The sequence below is a fragment of the Oratosquilla oratoria genome, chromosome 28 (assembly GCF_046742065.1).
Source record: "Oratosquilla oratoria isolate Oo_2021 chromosome 28, ASM4674206v1, whole genome shotgun sequence".
NCBI lineage: Eukaryota > Metazoa > Arthropoda > Malacostraca > Stomatopoda > Squillidae > Oratosquilla > Oratosquilla oratoria.
Genome location: NC_134804.1, coordinates 41,133,630 through 41,146,129, shown reverse-complemented (window position 1 = coordinate 41,146,129; position 12,500 = coordinate 41,133,630).

Sequence of the window (12,500 nt, the reverse complement as noted above, 5' to 3'; positions counted from 1 at the left end):
CTCTCATTCGGTCTCTGTCTAGTTCAGTCTGTGTTTTCTGGTTCCGCTGTTCTTCGTCTCTGTCGTGCCCTCCAGCGGCCCCTTGGCCACGCCTTCATCGGTGGCTCGGTGTCGTTTTTCATTCTAATGGTCCAGTGTGTACTACGTCGTGTAATAACGATGATTAATAAATCTGACTCAAATCATTTGGTTTTTAGATTTTTTTTTCTTATTCGTCAGAGTCGTCTGTAGGGGCATGGGTAAGGAAATGGAGGAGGAGGAGGAAATGTGGGAAAAGGAGGAAGAGGAGGAGAAAGTGGAGTAGGAGGAGAAAGAAGAATAGGAAGAACACTAGAGGGATTGAGTGAGTGATGGAGAGCTGGATCGTGGCTACCCTTAAGTGCAGGTTCCTCGATATCAGATTTGTACCTGTCGTTGGTTATGGCCCAGCAGGTGGTGGTTGCCGGTAATCATCCGTTCCTGGAAGGGTGGGGGGGGGGGTGGCGGTCGGGGTGGGGGTCTGCCTCGTCGTCGCTAGCGATCTTGGCCAAATTCTGTTGTTGCTCTTCGATTTGATTTTTCATCTGCTGCTGCTGTGTGTGTGTGTGTGTGTGTGTGTGTGTGTGTGTGTGTGTGTATTCACTTGGTCTTTGGATCACGTGTTGGACTCGTGATCGACAGCTATTTCCCTCCTGGAAGAGAGCTCAGAGCTCGTAGGTCCGATCTATGGGTAATGCTATGACCTTACACACACACACACACCCAACTCCCCGCCCACGAGAGTCAGAGTAACGACCCGAAGCGCAGCGGTACCGAAATAATTTCGGCCCTGGGCAGGATTCGAACCAAGAATGTGTGTGTGTGTGTGTGTGTGTGTGTGTGTGTGTGTGTGTGTGTGTGTGTGTGTGTGTGTGTGTGTGTGTGTGTGTTTGTGTGTGTGAATCACATGAACACGTCATTAAGAAATTAGCAACTGTCAACTAGGAAGGTGAAAGGCACAAGAACAAACGTTTTAGCTTTGATCTATGTACATACATAAACACGTGCGCACGCGCCCATACACACACACACACACACACACACACACACACACACACACACACACACACACACACACACACACACACACACACACACACACAGACACACACACACACACAGACACACACACACACAGACACACACACACACACAGACACACACACACACACACAGACACACACACACAGACACACACACACACAGACACACACACACACACACACACACACACACACACACACACACACACACACACACACACACACACACACACACACACACACACACACGCGCGCGCGCGCGATGTATAATGTATGGGTGTTTGGATATGAGTTGTCACGTGTGCTATTGGATAAAATATAAAAAGAACGTGTTATTGAGAGAGGAACATCTGTTTACAGGTCTGAATTTAGGGATAACCATGATAAACCTAATTAGGCTAATGAGAGAGGAACATCTGTTTACAGGTCTGAATTTAGGGATAACCATGATAAACCTAATTAGGCTAACTCGGTTTATAACCCTTATGTTGACACCAATGGGGAACCGATATCGGTTCCTCCCTCCCTCGTCTGCAAGGGATTATTAGACCCATATCCGGGGACACCTGGGACCCGGATTGGGAGCCCACAGAGGGGTCCTTTTTCCGCCCGCGTCTTGTTTGGACAGTGCGGCACCTTTTCACCGCCTTTGTTTTGTGTGTGTGTGTGTGTGTGTGTGTGTGTGTGTGTGTGTGTGTGTGTGTGTGTGTGTGTGTGTGTTTGTGTGTGTGTCTGTGTGATTCACCATGGTCTTTGATCACATGTTAGACTCGTGATCGACAGCTATTTCCCCCTCGGAAGAGAGGTCAGAGCTCATATATGACTGATTTATGGGTAATGCTGTGACCTTACACGCACACACACCTCCAACTCCCCGCCCACGGGAGTTTCAGTAACGACTCGCAGCGCAACGATACTGAAATTATTTCAGCCCTGGGCAGGATTCGAACTCAAACCGCTGTAGCAGCAGTTGCGAACGCTACCACTGCGCCGTCGAGTCGTGTGTGTGTGTGTGTGTGTGTGTGTGTATGTGTGTGTGCGTGTGCGTGTGTGTGTCTATTCGCATGTGTGTGTGTGTGTGTGTGTGTGTGTGTGTGTGTGTGTGTGTGTGTGTGTGTGTGTGTGTTGGAAGGGGGAATGGAGGATGTCATCACAGAAGGCCACCCAGCTCTTTTGCTCCGCCCCTCTCTTTCCTCTAAGAAAAAAAAAAAAAAAAACTCCCTTTTGTTCCCCTCCCTCTCCCCTACCCCTCACCAGTCACCTTACCCTTTCCCTCTTTCCTCCCCTTCCCTCTTCTACCCTCAATCCTCGCTCCTACCCTCCCTCTTGCCCGTCCTCCTTCTTCCCTATCCCTTTTCTGTTGTCGCTCCTCTCCCCTTCTCTCCTCCCCCTCTTCCTTTTCTCATTTCCCCCTTTCCTCTCTTCAGCTACCCTCCTCCTTTCTCCTCATCCCCCCTCTCCCCCGACCCCCCTTTCTCCCCACTGCCAAGGATCTGGGCATCCCTCCGCGCGGAACATCGGTTCGTGGTGTGGACAGGACTCTGCATCGTTTTCACTGTTCACTTCTGTGTAGTGGAGAGGCGCGCGAGCGCGTAGGCGTTGCCACTTGTCATTCTCTACGACAGGTTGCAGGAGCCGTGCAACCTGCCGCGGTGGCTGCTGTAGGGGGTGACTCTTGTGTCACAGCTGGTTGCGAGTGGCGTTTGAGGTAGGACCGCTTTAGGCTGCAGCATTGGTAGTATTCGTAAGGCTTCTTATTCTTATGATATAACTCATTTTATTTCTTATTTACTTCTCTTTTAAGTCATTAATTTTTATCTTATTATATGTATATATGTATTTATATATGTATATCACGAGGTCCTAGTTATTACAAGCTGGCGAGGAGACTGAGATACATATATGCATATATATACATGTATATGTAATATATATATATATATATATATATATATGTGTGTGTGTGTGTGTGTGTGTGTGTATAATGTATATATGTATATGTATTTACTATGATATAGTAGTAGCTTCTGTCTGTCTGTTCACGAACTTTTCCTAGGGTTTTGGAGATAGACCCCTATAACCATACATATTCTGATACCCTATCACTCCAGGTACTTGGATAACTATATTTTATTCCAAAAAATATTATTTTGGCTAGGGTTAAGGGTTAAAGGGGTATGGTGCGGTAACACGCCACTACTGTAGTGTCCTCTTAACACGATTGGCATTTTGTGACAAAAATTACTATGATTAAACAAACCATTGTATGTGTTCATAAATATTATATTTGTGAAATTAATGTTGCCACAAACTATGATAGCCTTTGTAAGGAGAAAGCATGTAAATGTAAAATGATTGTATAAATTTACCAAATGCTTAAATATTGGTAATTTTTATTTTACTTTTTTCGCGGCGGTAATATACTCGAGTTCAAAGATGCTTTATCGTGAAGTCTTGAAGAGAAGATGTAAGTCTTTAGTCAGCTACGGGCCGAAGGGAGAACTTCCACATTGTCGTGAAGCCTTGAAGAAGAGACGTGTGTCTTAGGTCAACTACGGGGCTGAGAGAAGAACTTCCACATTATCGGGAAGTCTTGAAGAGGACACATACAGTACATCATTAGTCAGCTACGGGACGGAAGGAAGGACTTCCACGCAGTCGTGAAGTCTTGAAGATGTACGCCATGGATCGGCCTTGGGATTGAAGTAGGACCCTTAAGGTCATGTTTCTTCTGAACCACTGTCACTACTTCGTTTTTAACTCGACTCTACTTTTTAACTAACTACGCGTAGCCTTGGGAGTTCTTTATATTTGGGTCGTTCTAGCCCCTCAACACGTATAGATATAGGTTCGTTCAGAACGTCACTCCTACTTCGTCCGCTCTCACACCTTTACTAGATGAGTCACATGAGTTGTTTTGTCTTATGTAAAAGGAGAATTTCTTTCTAACGCCCGCTGTCATGGAAACACCCAAAAGATACTTTTATATGTTTGGTACGCTGTTCTTATAACTTACAATTATTTATTACCGCACAAAATATAATGTTAATTTACATAAAGCACCTAAATAAACAAATAGATTAATATATATATATATATATATATTATATATATATATATATATATATATATATATATATATATATATATATATATATATAAATAAAGATAGATAGACACTTAAGCAACGGATTTTTGTTACTACGGACAAAATCTAAAGAATAAAGTTTTTGACCGAAATATGAAAATTCCCGCTGAAATGTGGCAGCACCGGACCGAGATTAGTAATGATTGTATTAGTTTACAGTACTGTTCAAAGGATTACAAAGGAGGAGGATGCCGACAGGAGACCTTTTTGGTCTATAACTAGGTCGGATGCAAAAAAAAAAAAAAAAAAAAGATAAATTGATTGATAATAATATAAATGATGAATAAATGCATAGGTATAGTTGAATGATAAACAAACAGGTAAATAGTAGATAATAATAAATTAAATAAATGAAAATCAAACAAATAATGATAAACAGACAAACAATAACAAATAAAATAAAATCAATTGAAGGAATTACAGCATCTTGCTTAGGTGTTTATCTAAACGAATCTTAAAGCTTTGAACTGAACTACTCGTACATTGTACTGCCTCTGCAGGAAGTTTATTCCATTCATTAACCACATGGTTGGTAAAGTTGTTTCTACCCACTTCCAAATTAAATCTATTTCCTGACAGTTTGAGACCATCATTTCTTGTCGGATTCTCATTTAGTATGAAAATTTTGTCACTTTTGATGTCAATTCCCTTTAGAATCTTAAAGACCTGTATCAAGTCATCTCTGAGTCTACGCTTTTTTAGGGAAAACAGATTCATATGTTTTAGTTGATTTTTAGTATGATTTATTTTTTATATTTGGAATCAGTTTTGTGGCTCGCCATTGTACTTTTTCCAATCTGTCAATGTCTTTAATGAGATTTGGTGACCATTCGGAAGCAGCATATTCCAAATGTGAACGAACTAACGATTTATATAGCTTGTTAATGAGAGATGGACCTTTTAAGTCAAAAGATGGCGCAATCAGTCCTAGAATATTTTTGGCTTACTCAGAGGCTGAAATACACTGCTTAGATAGTTTGAGATCGTTACTGATAATTACGCCGAGATCCTTTTCACTTTTAACGAATTTCCAAATAACTTGTAATCGTACTTACTGTTATTTTTACCTACCGGTAAGTGCAAAATCTTGTATTTATGTTAAATTTCATTACCCACTTTTCAGACCATTGCTGTAGTATATCTAAATCTTCTTGAATATCTAATTGTTTTAAGTGATAATTTACCATTCCGCACAGTTTTATATCATCAGCAAATTTGGAGACAGTAGATTTTACTCCGTGGTCTATATCATTTATACTATAAATAGAGTTGGTCCAATAACGTAACCCTGAGGAACTCCACTCGTAAAATTTTTCCATCTAGAAGTTTTGTCATTTAGAACAACTCTCTGTTTTTGATCATTCAACCAATAATTAGTTCAACCTAATAGGCTACCACTTATTCCGTGTGCACTTAGGGTTGTATTACTGAATGTTCTTTTCAATAATGATATTATATTAATACTGTACTTAGATTTAAGGCATGGTTGTATGATTCTGTTTATTTGCGGTCGTACTAATTAAAGACAACAACCGACAACTCCATTTATATTAATTTTTTTGAGTTAATTTTTGCATAAATAAAGTATCTGTGCCATAGTTTATCGTTTCTATCATTTTCAAAGCATTTGGCCATATCAGTATTGAGATAATCAAGATTTGATACACTACCGACAACTCGGAGCTCGACATATGTATATGTATATATATATATATATATATATATATATATATATATATATATATATATATATATATATATATATATATTAGGTAGTTGGGATTGTTATATTGTAATATAGGTGGCGTTGGTGGTGGTGTTTTTCTATGAGGATATTAAGATTGGTTGAGGAGGCAGAGGAAGAACAAAAAGAGGAGGAGGAGGAGGAGGAGGAGGAATCAGGGGATACAGTTGGAAAAGAGTCTGATATTAACCAATTAATCAGTGTGTCCACTTTGAATATTTCAATGCGGCCGACATCAGACGATTTTATCTTTATTTATGCCCGAATTATTCGGGTTCGTGTGTGAATCACCCCGGCCGGAGGCTTATCTCAAAGTGATTAATATGACGAGTTTAATTTTTTTTAAGGAAGTGTTTCCATGCCAGATGATGTTTAGATACTCCCAAACCCGCCACCTGTGCCCTATGTGCGCTGGTAGTCGTTATAGTTAGATCCGGGTTCATCGACGTTAGGAACCGACCGCGAAGTTCAATACACAACGAAGGCCAAGAATGAAATAATGTCTACCGGGTTGACTCGGTGAAGGTGAGTAGACACCGTCAGGAGGCGCTGAGTAGCTGCGGCCGAAGCCGTCACCTTTCCCCTAATCACTTAGACTGTTTGGGCAAGTAGCCGTTACTCCTGGGAATCTAAGAGGAATGCGGGATTCGACCCCACAAGCTAATGCGAGACCAGCAAGTCTCCGATTACGCCACCAGCGAAAATAGCCTGGCGGTGGTCATAGTAAAAGAAAAACGGCCATTAAGTGTGGGAGAAAATGAGGGAGTTGTAAACTAAGGGTTTAAGCAGGGTTGGGCCCGAAGGAACACCTCCAGATGGGAAATGTTTTTCAGACTCCTTTTTGAGATGGAAAAGCAAGATTAAGATGTGAGGGAGAGGAGATGAGGGGCAATATGAAGAGTGAAGAAGAGGAGAGGAGTGAGGAGAGGGAGTGTATGTGTGTGTGCGTACTTTATGGGTTATTGAGGTAGATGGTGTGAAATGGGCAGAATATTTATTTTACAATGTGGGCTTCTTTTCTTTTCTATGAGACTGAAATTTCCCCCTCGATTGGAATGGGTCCTCTCAGTTATATATACAGTATATATATATATATATATATATATATATATATATATGTATATATATATATATATATATATATATATATATATATATATATTTGTGTGTGTGTGTGTGTGTGTGTGTGTGTGAGAGAGAGAGAGAGAGAGAGAGAGAGAGAGAGAGAGAGAGAGAGAGAGAGAGAGAGAGAAATTCGCTATTGAACAGCGGCATCAATCAGATAATTTTTATGACCGTCGCGTGTAGGACTCGAACCTACCGCTCAGAGGCCATAAAGCGGTAGGTTCGAGTCCTACACGCGATGGTCATAAAATTATCTGATTGATGTCGCTGTCTACTAGCGAATTTCTGAATTTCTCACATAGTTACAATGGCGAAGCGTGAAAAGGATTCGTTTCGGTCTTTACTCCCTCGTAGTAGCGGGCTCGGGAACCAGTAGCGTTTCGAGTTCAGAGACTTTTGTAGTGTAGCTGAGCGGGTTAAAGAGCTGCCCAGTAGCCTTATGGCCTCTGAGCGGTAGGTTCGAGTCCTACACGCGACGGTCATAAAAATTATCTGATATATATATATATATATATATATATATATATATATATATATATATATAGAGAGAGAGAGAGAGAGAGAGAGAGAGAGAAAGAAAGAGAAAGAGAGAGAGAAAATATGTGTGATTTCATTGGGTCCCTACACACACTTGAAGCCACGCACGGTTTGCAGGCACAGTGGTAAGAGTTTTGGCCTACCACCTCAGCGAAACCGAGATGGACCCCCCCCCCCCGGGAGGGGGGATTGAAAAGAACTATAATACCATAGGTTATCATTGTCTTCCTTGAGCAAGGGGATGTGGTGCGGGTCTGGTTTATTGCAGTATGCCAAGGACCAAAGGAGCTGTGAAGATCTCATGCAGGAGGGTAATAGCTCTTGATCCCAGTAGCTGATTCAACACATGATGAATCACACACAGTCTCCCCTTCCCTCTCTCCCTCCCTCCACCCCCTTCGGTAATATGTTCACGTTCTGGCAAAGATTTAGCAAGTCTGTTACCGGTCTTTTGAAAAAGTGGCAATGGTAATGATTTTAGTGATGATTGGTAAAGGTCTTATTGATCATTGGTAATAGTATTAGTGGTACTGGTAATTTTTTTAGTGGTAATTGGTAATGTTTTTATTGATCATTGGTAACGGTTATAGGGGTGATTGGTAATGACTTCAGTGGTACTGGTGACGATTTTAGTGGTGGTTGGTAATTGTTTTATTGATCATTGGTAATGGTTTAAGTGGTATTGGTGGTGGTTTTAGTGGTACTGGTGATGGTTTTAGTGGCATTGCTGATGGACATAGTGTTTTTTGTTGATGGTTGTGGTGGTTATTGTTAACGAGTTCACTGGTATTGATGGTGGTTTTAGTGGTATTGGTAATGGTTTTATTGATTATTGGTAATGGTTTTAGTTGTACTGGTGATGTTATTAATGGTATTGGCGATGGGTTTGGTGGAATTGGCAATGATTTTAGACGTATTGGCTATGGGTTTAGACATATTGGCGATGGTTTTCGTGGCATTGATAACACGACGCACTGCCGTTGGTATCGGGGTCGTGTCGGCGCAACGATTCGCAGTGGCGGGTAATGACGGTGTTCACCCGATCTCGCCCGGTGGTAATGACGGGCTTCAAGCAGGCGGCGTCAAGTCTTTCGAGGTCGGATCGGATCGGGTCAGATCGGGTCGGGTCGGGTTGGGATCTACTTGTGCAGCCTTTATTTGTAGACTTTATTTTTATCTATTTATTTGTTCATTTATTTTATTATTATTTATCTTATTTCATTTACTAATTCTATTTATCTTATTAATTTATAAATACGTTTTTATTTGTTTATTTTTGTAATATTTTAAAAGTGCACACCTAAGCGATATATAAAAAAATATATTAATTTTGTACATAGCAATACTGTGGATCAATGTAATATCATTTTTTCTTGGCGGAAATTAAAAAAATGCTGAAATCGGTCTTTTTGACAAGTACAGTTGCACTTAAAAGACCAGTTTGGTCAGGTTAGGTTATACTAGTTTATTTAGTCCTAGTCCTATTCAACTTTCAAGATAGATCTTCCACAACAAACATGGCGTCTCGAAGCTCGTATCGAACTCCAAGTTGTCGGCAGTGTATTGCTTTCATCAATTGTTTTTCTTATTAATTTCCGTCAAGAATAACAGATATTACGTTGATGTATTTTACTTTATAAAATTAATATATAATTTTTTATTGGTATATCACTTCGGTGTACTATCCTAAAAAGATACCTTATTTCTATTCACTTGTTTATTTATTTATTGATTTGTTTATTTATCAATTCTTTCTTTGTCTTTGTTTTTGTTCGCCTATATACTTATTTGTATTCATCTACTTACTAATTAATTAATTAATTTATTTCATTTTAATGGTGAGGGCAAGCTGGCATTGTACCGCATCTCATCGGAGGACGGAACCTATCTCTGGGCCTCGGGAAGGTTTTGCTCCGAACGCGGCGTCGTTTTTGGTTCAAGGGGGCTAATCCAAGCTGAATGAAATCCCGTAGCGTCATCCTGAACGAAACCCTCCGAATCTTATCAGGACCGAAAGGGGTTGTCACCGAGATGAATAGAATCGCTTGGTGGCAGCAGGACGATTTCTACCAGTAGAAAGTAGAATTATGCAAATTTCATTGGGTTTAAGAAGGAAATAGGCAAAAACTGGTTTACCAACAGAGTGATTAACGAATGGAATAGATTTAGGGTCCACGTAGTGAGCGTTGAAACTATTGGTTGTTTTAAGAGAAGATGAGATAACTTTATGGATAAGAATGACAGGTGGTAAGGGATGGAACTGCCTAGTGTAAGCCTTATGAATTCTTGCAGTGTCCTTCATTATAATGTTCTTATTGTATAAACATACGAAAACTACTGGTATATTTTGCTGATAAGCCAATAAACCAGCTAAATTATACTTTATTATTGTAGAAATTATGTGCCACGACTGGCAAAGGGTATAAAAGTACAACAGTTATTGTTGTGTGCAAGTTCATGTTTGAAATGTTCAAAATGTACAGAAAGGATTGTGTTCGTTGAGTCCGGATATGACGTCACAGTGAACTTGGCCAGACCTTTTCCCCGCCTGACTGTATCAAGATCAACTTGAGCCAGAATGTGGAGGGAATTATGGAAATTGTGGAGGGTAATCATGTGGAGTGATGTGGGGAGGTGGAGAGCGTCCAGACTCTGATGTTTTTATGTTCGTATGTGTGTGTGTGTGTGTGTGTGTGTGTGTGTGTGTGTGTGTGTGTGTGTGTGTTTTGTGTGTAAGTCCTACAATGAGTTCTAGGTTGAGGTGTTATAGTATTGTGGAGGGTCAGGATAATCTGGGTTGGCAGTAATGGGACAATGGCAGGTCGACGGCAAGTCGGTGGTAAGTTATCGGTTAGTGGCAAACTCTTTCGAATAAAGAAAGTTTTCTCTTTTGGAAACTAAAAACTCTGAAATTTCTAATATTTGGAAGTGATACCTTTTGAAAATATGACAATATAAAGAAGTGCTTCTCATGTAAGCAATTTTATGGAGTAGCCTTTGCATTACTGAAAAAGAAAAGAAAAGAAAAGAAAACAGAAAAGCCGAAGACAAAATCCTGGTATACACTTAGATTGCTTTCTCCATTAACGAATGATTGGTATGTCTGGTTGCAATGTGCTTTCTCATGCAACAGAGAAACATAAGTTGCTTGTCTTTATTGTAATACTCATAGAGAGGTATGTACTAGACATGTCTATAGGTGTCCAACAACTTTTGTGCCAGACTGTACGTCATCATATTCAAGAGCTCATCCAAAGCTACAGCAGAATGTGTGAACATCCGAGTCGTCGTTATATCAGAGTTGGTGACAGTCTTATGTGGTTCTGGTGAGCGCCAGCCACGAATGAATCGTGTTGGCGCCGAACCGTTGTATCTTGCGCCAGAGCCAACGCGCTGTGTCATGTACTGGCGCCAAAGTTATACGTCTTATCTTGACGTTAACGGGGTCTCATTAGTGTTTGATATATCTTTGTGTGTCCAAAGTAGATCATATGGCTCCTTTAAAGTGAATAAAATTGTCTTGCTAATATTAGCTTAACAAAATGAGTTTACAAATTTGGCCTGTTTGCACCGAAAATGATAATCTGAATTACGTAATCGATATATTTTCTAATCGTTACCTTGCAGAGATTTCTCATGTCTAAAATCTGCTGGTGTTAGATATAACAAAATAACTGAATATCAATTTTTTTTATCTTGGTATTAAGAAATCAAGAATGTATTTGGGGCTAATATGAGTATTGCGAGTTAGTGGATGCATTTAAGTTTCATTGCGTCAGATGGTTTAATCACTTTTGTCGTGGAACAGGTCTGAAAGGGTATTGAGTCAAATAGTCTGTCGTCACCTCAAAAGAGCTACAAAGCAAATAATCCTCAACGCCACCACCAACACCACCACCACCTCCACCACCACCTCCAACACCACCACCAGCTCCACCACTACTACCACCACCACATCCACCACCATTATCAATGTCATCAACACATGTGTTAGCCATTGTTAGTAGTATCTATCATGTTCCTGGCTTCATTCGATTGGTACCAATTTACGGTATTTGACTTGGTGGTGTATCCCTGAATTGACGCCATTTACTACCATTCGGCGCCAATTACGTCGAGTTGACGCCACAGCGGGCGATCGTCGCCCCGGTTGGGAAACTAGGACCTGATCATGGATTGATGTGCATACTGATTACCACCTGTGTATATATGTTTGCACATACGTATGTGTGTGATGTATGTATGTATGTATGTATGTATGTATGTATGTATGTATATATATACGTGTGTGTATATATATATATATATGTATATATATATATATATATGTATATATATATATATATATATATATATATATATATATATATATATATATAAAATGTGTGTGTGTGGGTGGGTGGGTGGGTTGGTTGGGTGTGAGATAGAGAGAGATTTTGTGGCTGTCATTCGTCTTTCAATCAATCTGACTGTGTGTATGAACAGGCGACATCCAACAAAGGACTTCGCTGCACGGAAATTACCCCTGCTCTATCCCCCACCCTCTCATCTCTTTCTCTTGTGTGACGGCGGGGGGAGTGGAGGGATGGAGAGAGCTGGGGGTAGGGGTGGGGTGAGTAGAATGGGAGTTGGGGGGGGAGGGTAAGGATCAATTTGGGTCATTTTCCAATCTTGTGGGTTGTCAATCTTCACCTCCGAACCCCGATTCTTCTTGGTTTACGACATTGGTTTAGAATTAACTGATCTGTAGAAGGTGATCTTGAACAGTGAGCCAGTCCTCTTCGTGTAGGGGGTAACTATGACGGTGGATTATTCCTGAGAAGGCGGGGTCTTGCATAGCTGAATATCATCGTTTGAAGACAGTAACAGTCATAGTGGACGTTGA